Raw genomic sequence first — 14,535 nt, 5'->3', positions numbered from 1 at the left:
GATCAGCTTTTCCAACTTTGAAGCCATTAGTGATAAGAAAGTGTCTCAGGCCTTCATACCATGCTCTTGGGGCTTGCTTGAGCCCATAAAGCGCCTTTGAAATAAACATGGTTAGGATACTCACTATCTTCAAAGCTGGGAGGTTGCTCAACATACACTTCTTCCTTGATAGGACCATTGAGGAAGGCACTCTTCACGTCCATTTGATACAACTTAAAGCCATGGTAAGTAGCATAGGCAAGTAGTATACGAATTGACTCAAGCCTAGCTACAGGTGCATAGGTTTCATCAAAATCCAAACCATCGACTTGTGAATAACCTTTGGCAACAAGTCGGGCTTTGTTCCTAGTCACCACACCATGCTCATCCTATTTGTTGCGGAATACCCACTTGGTACCTACAACATTTTGGTTAGGATGTGGAACTAAATGCCATACATCATTCCTTGTGAAGTTGTTGAGCTCCTCTTGCATTGCCACCACCCAATCCGGATCTCTTAGTGCATCCTCTATCCTGTATGGCTCAATAGAAGACACAAAAGAGTAATGTTCACAAAAATGAGCAACCCGAGATATAGTGGTTACCCCCTTGTGAATGTCACCAAGTATGGAGTTGATGGGGTGATCTCTTTGAATTGCTTGGTGGACTCTTGGATGTGGTGGTCTTTAATCCCGAATTTCATGATCATCTTCCTTGTCTTGATCATCCTCATCTCCCCCTTGATCAATGTCTTCCTCCTGAGGTCGCTCATCATCTTGATCTTCATCCTCTTCTTCTTGAGCCTGATCCTCATCTTGGGTTGATGGAGATGCTTGTATGGAAGATGATGGTTGATCTTGTGCTTGTGGAGGCTCTTCAGATTCCTTTGGACACACATCCCCGATGGACATGTTCCTTAACGCAACGCATGGAGCCTCTTCATCATCTAGTTCATCAAGATCAACTTGCACTACACCAAAATGCTTAACTTCCTAGAGCCTAAACCGTAGGAAGTTAGAGCAAAACTCTCGGAAGTTATACAAACCATCAGAAGTTAGCAGAAACCGTCGGAAGTTAGCCCGTCGGAACATTTTGGTCGGAAGTTAGGGTAACTTCCGACTGCCTCTCGGAAGTTAAGTAAACTTCCTAGAGGGCTGTGCGCCTCTCGGAAGTTAAGGGCTGACGCCGTCCAGCACAGGACTAACGCCGTCCAGGAATAACTTCCGACGGCCTCTCGAAAATTAAGCATTAACTTCCGAGAGTTTGCTATTCCTCTCGGAAGTTAAATTGACCAGCACTAAAAATACAATTTATTTTTGGTAATTCAACAGCCACAATACACAACATATTGCATATAACAAATATATTTGATAGCCACAATACACAACATATCACATATAACATCTCACATACATAATAACAACATAAGAATTCACAAGTCTCAAAAGACACAAGTCTCACAAGTCAAATCCACCTCGACATAAGAATTCACAAGTCTCACAAGACACAAGTTTGAAGTCTCACAAAACACATCGAATGGAAGTGCACTACTGTCGATCAACATCAGGGAATAGCGTAGAGTGATGCTCGCTACCTCCACTAGCGAAGAGCGCATTGACAAAGTCTAACCCGTCATCTTGTTGCTGCGCCGGCAAGGTAGCTGGAGGAGTCTCATATACCTATACAAATGACATTCATGGAGTTACACCGTAATGTAACAAGTAAATTATGATAAATTTGCATACCTAATGTTCGGTAGGTGGAGGTGGAGGTGAAGGCCAAGGAAAATGTATGGGAGGTGGAGGTGGGGGGGCATCGGAACCTGTATCCCTTGGGCTTGTGCTAGTTGCTACCAAATTTCCGAACACAATAATGTCAGTGTTTTAAATCAATATATAACTTAAAATGAATGATCTTTTTGAACTTACTTGTATCAGTGCTTGCTGTTGTTGAAACTGAGTAGCATAGTATTCTTGTTGAGCAGCATGTTGCCTCAAGTATTCCTCCTGAACCCTTTGCCGCTCCTGATGTTGCCTAAGCTCTTCTCGTAGTCGCTCAACTTCTGTAGTATCCTGAGTAGAGCGACGGGAGCTACGAGCAGCAGACCTCGACGAACCTCCCCTCTGAACCGTCACCTGGCTCGAGTCGATGACGTTTTCAAAAATCGAGTACCTTCAAACAAGTAACATCATGACAGATTCAAAAATAATGTATTGTACTTAAATCGATGAAACAAGATAAGGTATGTAGAGTCCACACCTTCCATGGGGTTTTCCACCACTTGCATACACAGCCTGAGGATCAATAGGTGCGGTCCTCCAGTCATAGTCTGATCCATGCTGACTAGACATCGCCTTAGCATATGCAGCCTCCATACAAAAGAACAATGCAATCTTACATCACTAGGCACATACATAAATTCATATGAACAAAATCTACCAAGCATTTCAAAACACTCACCAGACGATCTGTTGCCTTTTGGCTACACAACACATCTGGATTTGCAGGATCTGGTCCTCTGTGTCCCCTCAGGTATATTTGAACATCACTGGGCACTACACCACTGCTAGCTTCCTGTACGTACATTTGACAAACATTATAATCAGAAATGACATCAAGTCATATACAATCAACAAAACTACACCACTGCTAGTTTCCTGTACTTACCATTCGTTTTGCCAAATGAAAGTGATCATCACCTCCATACTTGTGATACGACTCGGTTCCACCATTGGAACTTTGTCGTATAGACTTTGCCTTGAAATTATCCGAAGCCCAATAACGGCATAAGGCACGCCAAGCAGCATCATTGGCGGCTATCCATGGAATCGAATGCTACGGAAACACAATTCATTTATAAGTAACTATAACATATACAAGGAACACAGTACATCATATGCAAAAACATCAATTTTTTCCAACATAAGCAAAAACATCAATTACCTGAAGAAAATCTTGCTCAGTCATAGAAAGTCCATATTGTGACGCCTCGCTCTTACTGGTTGCACGTCGTCCTTCACTACTCAACATAGCTTGATTAATCACCTGGATTCGAACACAGTACATCATATCCGCAACAACATCTGCCGCGTTCTTATGGAACACGGAGTGTACATGCTCGGTATGAGTATCTCCATCAGGCAACTTATAATATTTCTGAAAAATAAACATAGTCAAGAATCCATAATATGAATCAATCATTGAGCTGATAACTTTGCAAGAAGATAGATAAACATACCCAGAAGTCGTGCCAAACTGCACCTTGCGCATTCCCATGTTGCGCGTTAACCGCAAGGCCGTATTGATCCCATCTTGTGACAGGGACCTCAATACCATCCTCAATCACCAATCCAGGCCATCTCATATGACAGTTATTGCCCAACTCTTTATTTACTTGCCTTACACGATCTTTGCCGGTGAAACTACTATCTAGCCAAGCCCTAACAACACAAGCACAATTGTCAAATTCAAAAAATAATTGTTTATCTTCAATGTGTAAGACATAAGAACAAAGCAAAGATGCTCTTACCCATCTCCACTCGGGATTATCTCAACCTTGTTAACTGGTTCTTTAGGAGGGGGGACCCAACTAGTCTTCCGCGGCTTCCGGACCCGTGAAGACCCTCCAACTCCCCCGCCTCCAGAACCTCCTCCTGAAAAACCAGCTTCCCCTTCCCTTGACCCACTAGCTCCCCCAACTCCCGACTCTCCATCATTGGGCCATTCACCCCACCCTGTCTCCACCTCCCTACCCTGGACATCCTCATCATCTTCCACTTGTCTCCACTCCTCTGTCTCTTCCTCATCTTCAGGCTCATCCTATAGATCAAAATTAATAATTTAGTTATTCGAACTCATACAAATATTACATTACAAAACAAATATATTGGTTACCTCATTCCTCTATACGCCGACTGCCTGACCCTGCAACTCTAGAACATGCTCCAACAAAGCTCTACGCCTGCTCAAGCTTGAACTAGTGCCCTGGAACACTAAGTCCTCCTTTCTCCCAAAAATGGAGGCTCTCCTCGCTAGTCCCTAAGCGAGCTGCTTGACCTTTTTAGACATCCTGTTATTAAAACAAAATCAAATTAGTAATTGAGCATAATGTAAATGAACATAATGTATTGAAATGAACATAATGTAAATGAACATAATGTATTGAAATGAACAATAAATATATAATTACTTTTTAGTCGTATTCAAAATCAGGATCAAATTGTTTTCTTCGATTCGATGTTTTCTTCTTTGACTTTCGTTTCCGTTTTTGGGACTTACTACATCTTCAGGATCTCCCACTAATGATTCTGGCAAAACCTCAGTATCTATATTAAAATTGATCGGAAGTTCATCTTCTTGGTAAATTTCTTCAACTTCCGCCTCAAACCATTCACCCTTGGTGTGTAACTGTTCACGAGGATTCACTTTGTACACTACCCATGTGGCTTCCAGCTTTATAGATGGATACGGTATGTAGTACACCTGGTCAACTTGGTGAGCAAGAACAAATTTGCTACATGCACTTGTTTTGAGCTCATGTTTGACTTCTACCATGCCAAATTGGTTTTCTACAGTCCCTTGATTTGGATCAAACCAATCACATTTGAAAAACACCACCTTAAGATTTTTGCTCCCGGCGAAGTCGTACTCGAGTATGTCATTAATAACTCCATAATAATTCATCTCTCTTCCATGATCATCGACTGCCCTGCATACAACTCCAGTATTTTTTGTTGCCGCAAATGGACGAGTACATTCAAATTTGGTCGAACGAAAACGAAACCCCTTAATGTCGTAACGACCGTAGCTTCTGACTTTTACGATTGTGTAAGACATCTGAAGCAAGTCCTCGTCTAAATTTGGAATTTTGTCACACTGCCAATCAGATGGTGAAATTAGATTTCTAAAACAAAATATATAAAGTAGAACAAGAGTGTTAGGTTATTTACATAATTTCGAAACCAATTAATGAAATTGGGCTTCCCATGTCTTCCTCGAAGCACGTTTTCATACTGCCTCGAGGACAATTTCTCATTAAGATGCGATTGGAATTCTCTGTTACAATAAGTAAACAAATGAGGTGCAGAACACGATTACTACAAGTAAACAAATTGAAATATGGAGTCATCTTACTTGAGATATTGAGTCATTTCATCCATATTTTCATACATATAGAGCAAAGCGTCCAACTTTTCTTCGCGCTCAGGATGATATTCTGTGGATGCCCCGACAGTCTTGCCCTCAATCTCAAAAATTTGGAGATTGCTGCTGGTCCCTACTTTGTCATCATGATACCTCAATGTAGGGGCATTGATATTGTGCTCGGCTGCAAAGTATACACTCGTGAAGGCTGCTACCTCTTTATATTTGAATTCTTCAGCTATACACCCTTCAACTCTTCCTTTGTTACCAACCATTGAACTAAGCTTCTTTAATGCCCTTTCAATATGGTACATCCACCTGTATTGCACAGGACCACCAACCTTAGCTTCATATGGAAGGTGGACAAGTAGATGTTGCATTGGATTGAAGAATCCTGGGGAGAATATTTTTTCCAACTTGCATATAAGGACAGGAATTTCTGTCTCCAACTTCTCCATCACATCTTTGTTTATTTCTTTAGCACAAAGTTGCCTATAAAAGTAGCTTAACTCAGCTAGAGCCTGCCAGATACTGACTTTCAAGTACCCACGGAACATTATAGGGAGGAGCCTTTCCATCATTATATGATAATCATGGCTCTTCAATCCAGTTATTTTATTTGTCTTTAAGTTCACAGCTCTCCTAAACCCAGCCGCATAACCATCTGGGAATTTCAATTTTTTCAACCATTCCATTACTTCTTTCTTCTATTTAGGTTTTAGACAAAATTGAGCACATGGCTTTTTTTCCATTTTCGTCGAGTTCCTGGGTTGGTCGGTTACAAAGTTTTGCTAAGTCCTTTCTGGCCTTTATATTGTCTTTTGTTTTGTCACCTAGATTCATGCAAGTACTTAGAATGTTTTCACCAACATTACGTTCCTGATGCATGACGTCAATGTTATGCATCAGAATCAATGCCTTAACATAAGGTAGTTCCCATAAACCACATTTATGTGTCCAGTTATGCTCGGTTCCAAAACCTATGTATCCATCACCACTTTCATTCTCTTTCAAATTATTAAGCATAGCCTCAATCTCTATTCCGCTAAGACGCCTGGGCGGTCCCTTTGTCACGATAGTGGCCTTCTTAAAGGTGTTAACCTCGAACCTATACGGGTGTTTTTGGGGCAAGAAGCATCTGTGGCAGTCAAAGTAACATATCTTCCCTCCAAACTCAAGGCGGAAACAATCTGTATCCTTGCCACATATTGGACATGTCAGAGTTCCATGGCAGCTCCATCCAGCAAATAAACTGTATGCCATGAAATCATGAATGGACCACAAATACGCAACTCGAAGTGTGAATATCTCGTTTTTGTAGCAATCGTATGCTTCGACTCCTTTCCATAACTTTTTGAGATCATCGATCAAGGGTTGCATCATCACATTCAGCCCTTTCCCAGGATGGTCTGGACCAGGAATAATTAGGGAAAGAAACATGTAATCATATTTCATGCACAGATGAGGTGGAAGGTTGTATGGAATCACAAATACAGGCCAACAAGAATATGATGCTGCGTTCGTATTGAAAGGTGTGAAACCATCTGTCGCCAACCCAATTCGAATATTTCTCGCTTCACTAGCAAATTCTGGATCAAAGTCATCTAGAGCCTTCCACGCATCACTGTCAGACAGGTGCGTCATCACATGAGTGTCCCCTCGTTCACGTTCTTTATGCCATCTCATGTGCCTAGCTGTGTTCCTCGAAAGAAACAAACGCTTAACACGAGGCGCAAGAGGCATATAACGAAGTTGCTTTTGGGCTACAGTTGATGTGACCATTTCACCATCATCGTTTTTAACCTCTACATATCTTGACTTGCCACACTTTAGACACTTACTATCATTCTCATGATCCTTCCAGAACAGCATACAATTATCTGGACAGACATCGATTTTCTGATAGTCCATACCTAGACCAGAGAGCAGTTTCCTGCACTGATACACGTCTTTCGGCATCTTGTGATTTGGTGGAAACACTTCGCTGATTAAGCTCAAGAGCTCGTTGTAACAATTGTTCGAGAACACGAACTTAGACTTAATAGCCATATGTCGAGTCACGAAAGCAAGGATGGAAACTGTTGTGTGTTCGTGCAACGGCTCTTCTGCAGCCTTAAGAAGGTCGAAGAACTTTTTAACCTCTAGAGGAGGAGCCTCCTCAGGATTTGGTGGAAACACTAAATTAGGATCCCCCCTTAAATCTTCAAGCATCTCATCCATTCTATCGTATTCCACGTCGTCATTGTTGTCGGCTTCCGATGCATTTTCACGGGGAAACTCCTCGTCGTGATACACCCAGACTTCATAGTCAGACATGTAGCCATATTTGCAAAGGTGTCCTGACAGAGTTCTCTTGTCTTGACATCTATAAATACAACACATACTACATGGACACCGCACATCTGTGCCAGTTCTTGACTAAGTAAAAGAACGAGCAATAAAAGCCTCTGTCTTTCTTATCCACTCTGCTGAGGGATCATTCATACGCCAACCTTCATACATCCATCGACGGTCCTCACCCACCATATTTGATTCTAAAATAGTAGAACACAAGATTCATAAATTTTTTCCGGTACTAAACGCATATCGATCGTGTCACTACATCTATAGGAAAAGATAGTTCCTAAACCCACCCATGAGTGACCAATAGAGCAACGATTTATGACGAGCAACGAGTCCGAACGAAATTTCAGCAGCATAACCCCGTTGTTCTCCATTTGCATGCCCATAAATGGTGCAATAGAGAGCAACAGGGTTATGCCACCGAAATCTCGTTCGGACCCGTCATCGTCATAAATCCATAGCTCTATCATCCACTAACAGGTTGTTCTCCATTTTGCAAAAATATTACTAACACGCAACAAACAAGAGACTAACATAATTAAATTATATGCACCACCTAGCTTATTAAGTTAATTAACCCTATTAACATAACTTTCTACGGTTTAAAAATAGTTAACTCTCGGAAGTTAGCATATTTAATATAAAAAATATAATACGAACACTCGGAAGTAATTACCTGAAGCGACGAAATGGTGACGCGACGGCGGTGACTGGCGGAGCCGGGCCGGGCGAGTAGGCAGGCGCGTGGCCGAGCAGGCGGCGGTGGAGCAGGCCGAGCAGGCGGGCGCGCGGCCGAGCAGGCAGGCCCGCAGCCGAGCAGGCGGGCGCGCGACCGAGCAGCAGACCCGCGGCCGAGCAGGCGGGCGCGTGGGCAAGCAGGCGGGCACGCGGGGCGAGTGCAGCAGGCGGCGGTGGAGCGCGACGGCGAGCCGTCTGCAGCTCCGGCGAGCGGCGGCGCGTTCCGGCGAGAGGGCTAGCGGTGGAGTGCGGACGCAAATGGAGACACGGCGGCGCGGAAGTTGGAAAATGGGAGACGGACAGAGACGGGCACGCGCCGTTAGCCTAAAAATGTTAACTTCCGAGAGGCCCGATGCAAAACCGTCGGAAGTTAAGGCCTACCCCGACCGGTCAACGCCTGAATGCTTAACTTTCGAGAGGCCCCGGTACAGCCGTCGAAAGTTAAGTTAACTTCCGAGAGGCCGTCGGAAGTTAAGTTAACGTCTGAGAGGCCCTGGTTTAGGGTTTTAGGGTTAAGTTAACTTCCGAGAGGCCCTGGTACAGCCCTGGTCGCCTCTCGGAAATTATTAATGTCCTACGGTTTTGAAAAAAACCCGTAGGAAGTTATTAGACTCTCGGAAGTTGCTTATTTTGGTGTAGTGTTGCTCCACTTGGGAGCCATTAGTCTCATCAAACACAATGTCACAAGAAACTTCAACTAATCCAGTGGACTTGTTGAAGACTCTATATACTCTTGTGTTTGAGTCATAACCAAGTAAAAAGCCTTCTACTGCTTTAGGAGCAAATTTAGAATTTCTACCTCTCTTAATGAGAATAAAGCATTTGCTCCCAAAAACTCTAAATAAGAAACATTTGGATTTTTACCAGTGAGGAGTTCATATGATGTTTTCTTGAGGATTCGGTGAAGGTAGAGTCAGTTGATGGAGTTGCAGGCGGTGTTAATCGCCTCCGCCCAAAACCGGTCCAGTGTCTTGTACTCATCAAGCATGGTTCTTGCCATATCCAAAAGAGTTCTATTCTTCCTTTCCACTACACCATTTTGTTGAGGTGTGTAGGGAGAGAACTCATGCTTGATGCCCTCCTCCTCAAGAAATCCTTCGATTTGTGAGTTCTTGAACTCTATTCCATTGTCGCTTCTAATCTTTTTGATTCTCAATCCACACTCATTTTGAGCTCGTCTCAAGAATATCTTTAAAGTCTCTTGGGTTTGAGATTTTTCCTGCAAAAAGAATACCCAAGTGAAGCAAGAATAATCATCCACAATTACAAGACAAAACTTACTCCCGCTGATGATTATATAAGCGATCGAGCCGAATAGGTCCATGTGGAGTAGCTCAAGTGGCCTGTCGGTCGTCATGATGTTCTTGTGTGGATGATGAACTCCAACTTGCTTCCATAATTGGCATGCGCTAGAAATCCTGTCTTTCTCAAAATGAACATTTGTTAGTCCTAAAATGTGTTCTCCCTTTAGAAGCTTGTGAAGATTCTTCATCCCAACATGAGCAAGTCGGTGATGCCAGAGCCAGCCCATATTAGTCTTAACAATTAAGCAAGTGTCTAGTTCAGCTTTGTTATCATTAAAATCAACTAAATATAGCTGACCATCTAACACTCCCTTAAATGCTATTGAATCATCACTTCTTCTGAAGACAGTAACACCAACATCAGTAAAAAGATAGACGTAGCCCATTTTACATAATTGAGAAACAGAAAGCAAATTGTAATCTAAAGAATCTACAAGAAAAACATTGGAAATGGAATGGTCAGGAGATATAGCTATTTTACCCAAACCTTTGACAAAACCTTGATTTCCATCCCCGAATGTGATACACTACAGGAAACACCTAAATTTTCGTGGGCCAAAAACCCACGAAAATAAGCGTAAACCGATGAAAATAGCCGCCGAAAATAAGTTCGACGAAAATAGGCAACTATTTACATTGGTACCGACGAAAATGATCTATTTTCGTCGGCTTCCCCAAAGCCGACGAAAATAGTTGGTCGGCTGACTATTTTCGTCGGCTTCGGTGGCCGACGAAAATAGGAGCATGATTTTCGTCGGCCCCGATGGTGGCCGACGAAAATAGCTAGGCTGTATTTTCGTCGGCCCCGGTGGTGGCTGACGAAAATAGCTGGCAGTATTTTCGTCGGCCTGCAATCAGGCCGACGAAAATTCATGATACCCCCCAAAACAGAATTTTGTGCACCTTTCAATTAACAGCAACATACACAATTCACAATATCACAATTCACATATACAGATTCACAAGCAAAATACACAATTCACAAAACACATTCACAACCTTCCATAGTACATAAATAGTCCATAGTCCATAAGTCCATAGTCCATATATAGTTTTCGTGGGAGTTTTGGCCATACACATCCATAGTTTCAAACATTCAGAATCAATACACATTCAAACAAACTCACTACTCACTACTCACTCCTGCGGGGTGTGGGAGTTTTGGCCACTGCCTCCAGAACCATGGACGAAGAAGTCTTGGACGTTGACAGCACCCTCCGATCCCTGAGCATGTGACGCTGAACCCTGCAATTCATCAATCATTCAAATAAGGTTGTGTTTTGCTATCCCTATACTTATACATTGCTATGTTTGGTCACCATTTGCATAAAACTAAACATGGAACGTCACCTGTGATCCATGGTGATGAGGAGGTTGTGCATGCATCCACGGATACTGTTGTGCTGGCCACCCCTGAGGTGGTGGCACCCACCCCGTCGGTGGCGGTGCCATCCACGCTTGAAATGGCTGAGAGCCCGCCGGTGGCTGGGAGACCGGTGGCACCCATCCCGGGATTGGCTGCGATCCTTGGGGTGGTGGAGGCGTCCAAGTGCCTGGAGGTGCCTGCGTCCACCCAACACCGGTCCACTGTGGCTGCGACGCTGGAGCTTGTCCTGGCCACTGTCGCCATCCTTGTGCCTGCGAGCCATTTTTTATAATAAAAAAAGAGTTGCTATGGAATTGAAGTGTTCAGATAGTGTTACCTGGGGAGGGCGAAAAGCGGACAAGTTCATATCAGAGCCGAGTCGAGTAGTCATTTCCTGCAAATGGATGAAACGTTAGAATCGCAACATTATACTTTGAATTCAATGACACGTGATGAGATAGATGAATTACCTAAAAATAAGAAGCCATATACTGCGTCAGCTGTCCGACCTGCTCCTGCGCTGCTCGAGCCTGTTCCTGTGCTGCTCGAGCCTGCTCCTGTGCTGCCCGAGTCTCCTCCTCCAGCTGAGCCTCTCGAGCATACTTGGAGGAGCGAGAACTCCCTGCCGAAGACGATGCCTTCCCTTGACCTATTGTCCTGTTGTACTCCACAACACCGGTGCCAAAGGCAAACCTGCATGATACACATAGTTGAGCCATTAAGTGGACACATTCTTGTTAATGAAATTGTCGAATCAAAGACAACCACCTCACCTGCCATGCTTTCTACCCCCACCATTGTGGTACAACGCCAAGGCATCTAAGTCTGAATGCATCCAGTCGAAATCAGGCCCATGGTGTTGAGTCATTTCCTCCCCATATGCATTCTGCAAAGAAAGTTAGAGTTGGAGTTAGACACAAAACATGCAATTTAATTCATAAATACAAACTTGTTTACCATTTTCTCCCTTGCCGCCTCGCTGCATAGCTCATCAGGGTTCGCCGGATCAGGGCCACGGTGACCACGGACGTAAACCTCCATAAAACTTGGAGCAACTCCACTTTCAGCTTCCTGCATGAAAAAGAAGAGTTAAACCATAGAATTTTCATAGATGTAACATACAAGTTTGATTTATATACTTACCATGCGGCGTGCGGTACCAAGGTGTCCATCGGCGCCGTACCTGTGCCCCGATCATTCAGTGCCACGGTTGGTACGGTGCTTCTGGGACTCTGCAATCCACTCAGGCGACGCCCATCTCTTAGCCAACCACCTCCAAGCTTCTATGTCCTTCGCCAGCCAATCCACAACGCTCTCCAAGTACTGCTCCTCTGTGAGGTAGATCTCATTGGCCCCTAATGCTTTGCTCATTTTCTGCCCCTTTATCTTCTTGTAGTAGTAGTTGACGGCCGCGATGCGAGCATTGTACATGGCATCCTTGATTACCTTATCAGCGCACTTCCGAAAGTGCCTCTTCACACGTGCCCACTGAGCCTGATCCTCCTCGATGTCATTCGGTAATTGGAACCTCCCCTACATATCAATGGAGAAGTTAAGTTAAAGTAAGATTAGGAGAAGCAATAATTTAGTGAATTGCTTATATACGAAAGTAAACTCACCCAGAACTCATCCCACACAGCCACCTGACAAGTCCTTCGTTTTTGTTCCGAAATTCCCCCTCCGCTACTACTTTCCCATGGCTCCCCTAGCTGGACATAGTCCTTCAGACCCCAGTCGGCCCACTGCATAGCCGCGAACCTCTCGCCATTGAGCTCCACCATGCCAGGGTAGTAGAAGCGATAGAGGCTACCCAACATCGCGTTCACCTTGGGACGTCTGCCTGTACCGTCCCAAGTCAAGTCTTCCCATGACCTACAAACATTAATAAAACAAGTAAACCAGTGCAATCACATTCACATTAAAAAATTAACACAACAGAAATAAGCCCCACCATTCTCCATGCGGCCGGATGAGCCTCCTCTCGGCAGGTCTCGGACCAAGCGCATTGCTCTTCTTATACCTAAGTATACAAGTAAATTCAATATGATGAAATGATTAAAAACTAATATCAATTAAACTAATATGCATAATAATACCTGAAGGATGTAGAACCATCTAACGCGTCGCCCGCGCTGCCTGCCCCCATAGGGTCAACCTCCTCATCCTGCTCACCCTCCTCATCCTGCTCACCCTCCTCACCCTGCACATGAGCATCCTGCTGAGGAGCCTCCTCCTCACCCTCCTCACCCTGCACTTCGTCTAGACAGTCGAGAAGTTGCTGCTGCCTCTGTCGGCTCTGTGAGGTGCCCTGAAAAAGCCCACTGCCCGAGCTGTCCTCGCTGGCCGCGCTGCCCCCACTCCTCCTCGATCTCCTATGCTTGAACATGTTCAACTGTAGATAAATTAATGTCAAACCACAGTATATGAAACAAATAATATGAAAATTAATAATGTGAAAATTGGAATACATAGCTTAATTGATTAACTAAAAGAAACATACTAATCAAAAGTCATCTGCATCCGATGATGCTTCTTCAGCTCGTTGTTTATTCATACGCTCTTGATTTCGTTGGATCCTTACTGATCTTCTAACGATGACAGGTCGTTTGCGCTTTGACCTAGGTTCTTCAATTAAGTCGCTTGAATTGCAACAGAGATTTTCAAGGCCTTCTCCATTGGTCACATGGAATCAGTGAGCTATGTCTTGATTCGACGCCGCTTCTGGTTGAAAAACAGCATCATCGTTGTCCCTGCTCGTACTCACGTAGTCAGCACTCTCTGGAGCGACGACTTGTGGGTTGACTTTGATTGCAACCCACCAAGCCCTAAGGCTTGGGTGAGGATATGGCAGGTAGTACACCTGTTTTGCCTGATTTGCAAGGACAACATCGCTCATACTGCTCGGAATCCTAGAGCTATGCTTCACCTCGACATTACCATACTTGTCGACACGAGTCCCACTATGAGCATCAAACCAGTCGCACTCGAAAAACACGACTTTAAGTTCCTTGGGGCCATCGAAAATCAACTCTACAATGTTTTGAAGAACACCGTAATAGTCCACTACTTTGTCATCATCAACATATGAACTTGCCAACACACCACTATTGGTGGTGGCTGCCAATGGTCGACTCTTCTCCAATTTTGTGGTTCGGAAGCGATATCCATTTACATCATAGCGAGTATAGTTCCGGACGGACATAGAGGTATGTGCCATTTGCTGCAAGTCCGGGTGCACAGAGTTTTTGGAAACCTATACAAGGAATTAGTATATGCATTATATCTTTCAAGTCCAAAATTCAAAGATTAAGTATGGACAATGAGAGAACGACAATTACTAACATAATTACGAAACCACTGCACGAAGTTTGGTCCACCTTTCAACCCATCACGTCAAAGATTTTCTAATTGGATGGCCATAGGTTTACTAGTAGGTTTCCAACATTCTTCATCAAACATGCTGGACATATTAGAAACATGGAGATTACACACTATAGAAATTATGAGATGAGAAAATGGACGTAACTATGAGGAAAACTTACTCGAACGCCTCCTGTGTGCTGTCAATATTGCTATACATATATAGCATTAGCGTGTTCAAATATGATCCTTCAATGTGACGTACACTCCCTTTTCCAACTGCTTTACCCGGATTCGCAAAAA

The 14,535-nt window shown here is 43.8% G+C and overlaps 1 long non-coding RNA gene across 1 annotated transcript; it reads right to left on the bottom strand.

The window, feature by feature from the left end:
- Nucleotides 1-2,726: 2,726 nt before the first annotated feature.
- Nucleotides 2,727-3,016, bottom strand: LOC109939579 (uncharacterized). The gene is made up of 2 exons (XR_002262066.1): nt 2,923-3,016; nt 2,727-2,814 (listed from the first exon to the last, which is right to left on the bottom strand). It is a non-coding gene; the product is annotated as an uncharacterized lncRNA (long non-coding RNA).
- Between the last annotated feature and the right edge of the window lie 11,519 nt (nt 3,017-14,535).

Source organism: Zea mays, chromosome 5, assembly GCF_902167145.1.
Source record: "Zea mays cultivar B73 chromosome 5, Zm-B73-REFERENCE-NAM-5.0, whole genome shotgun sequence".
Taxonomy (NCBI): domain Eukaryota; kingdom Viridiplantae; phylum Streptophyta; class Magnoliopsida; order Poales; family Poaceae; genus Zea; species Zea mays.
This window is presented reverse-complemented; position numbering and strand designations above follow the sequence as displayed.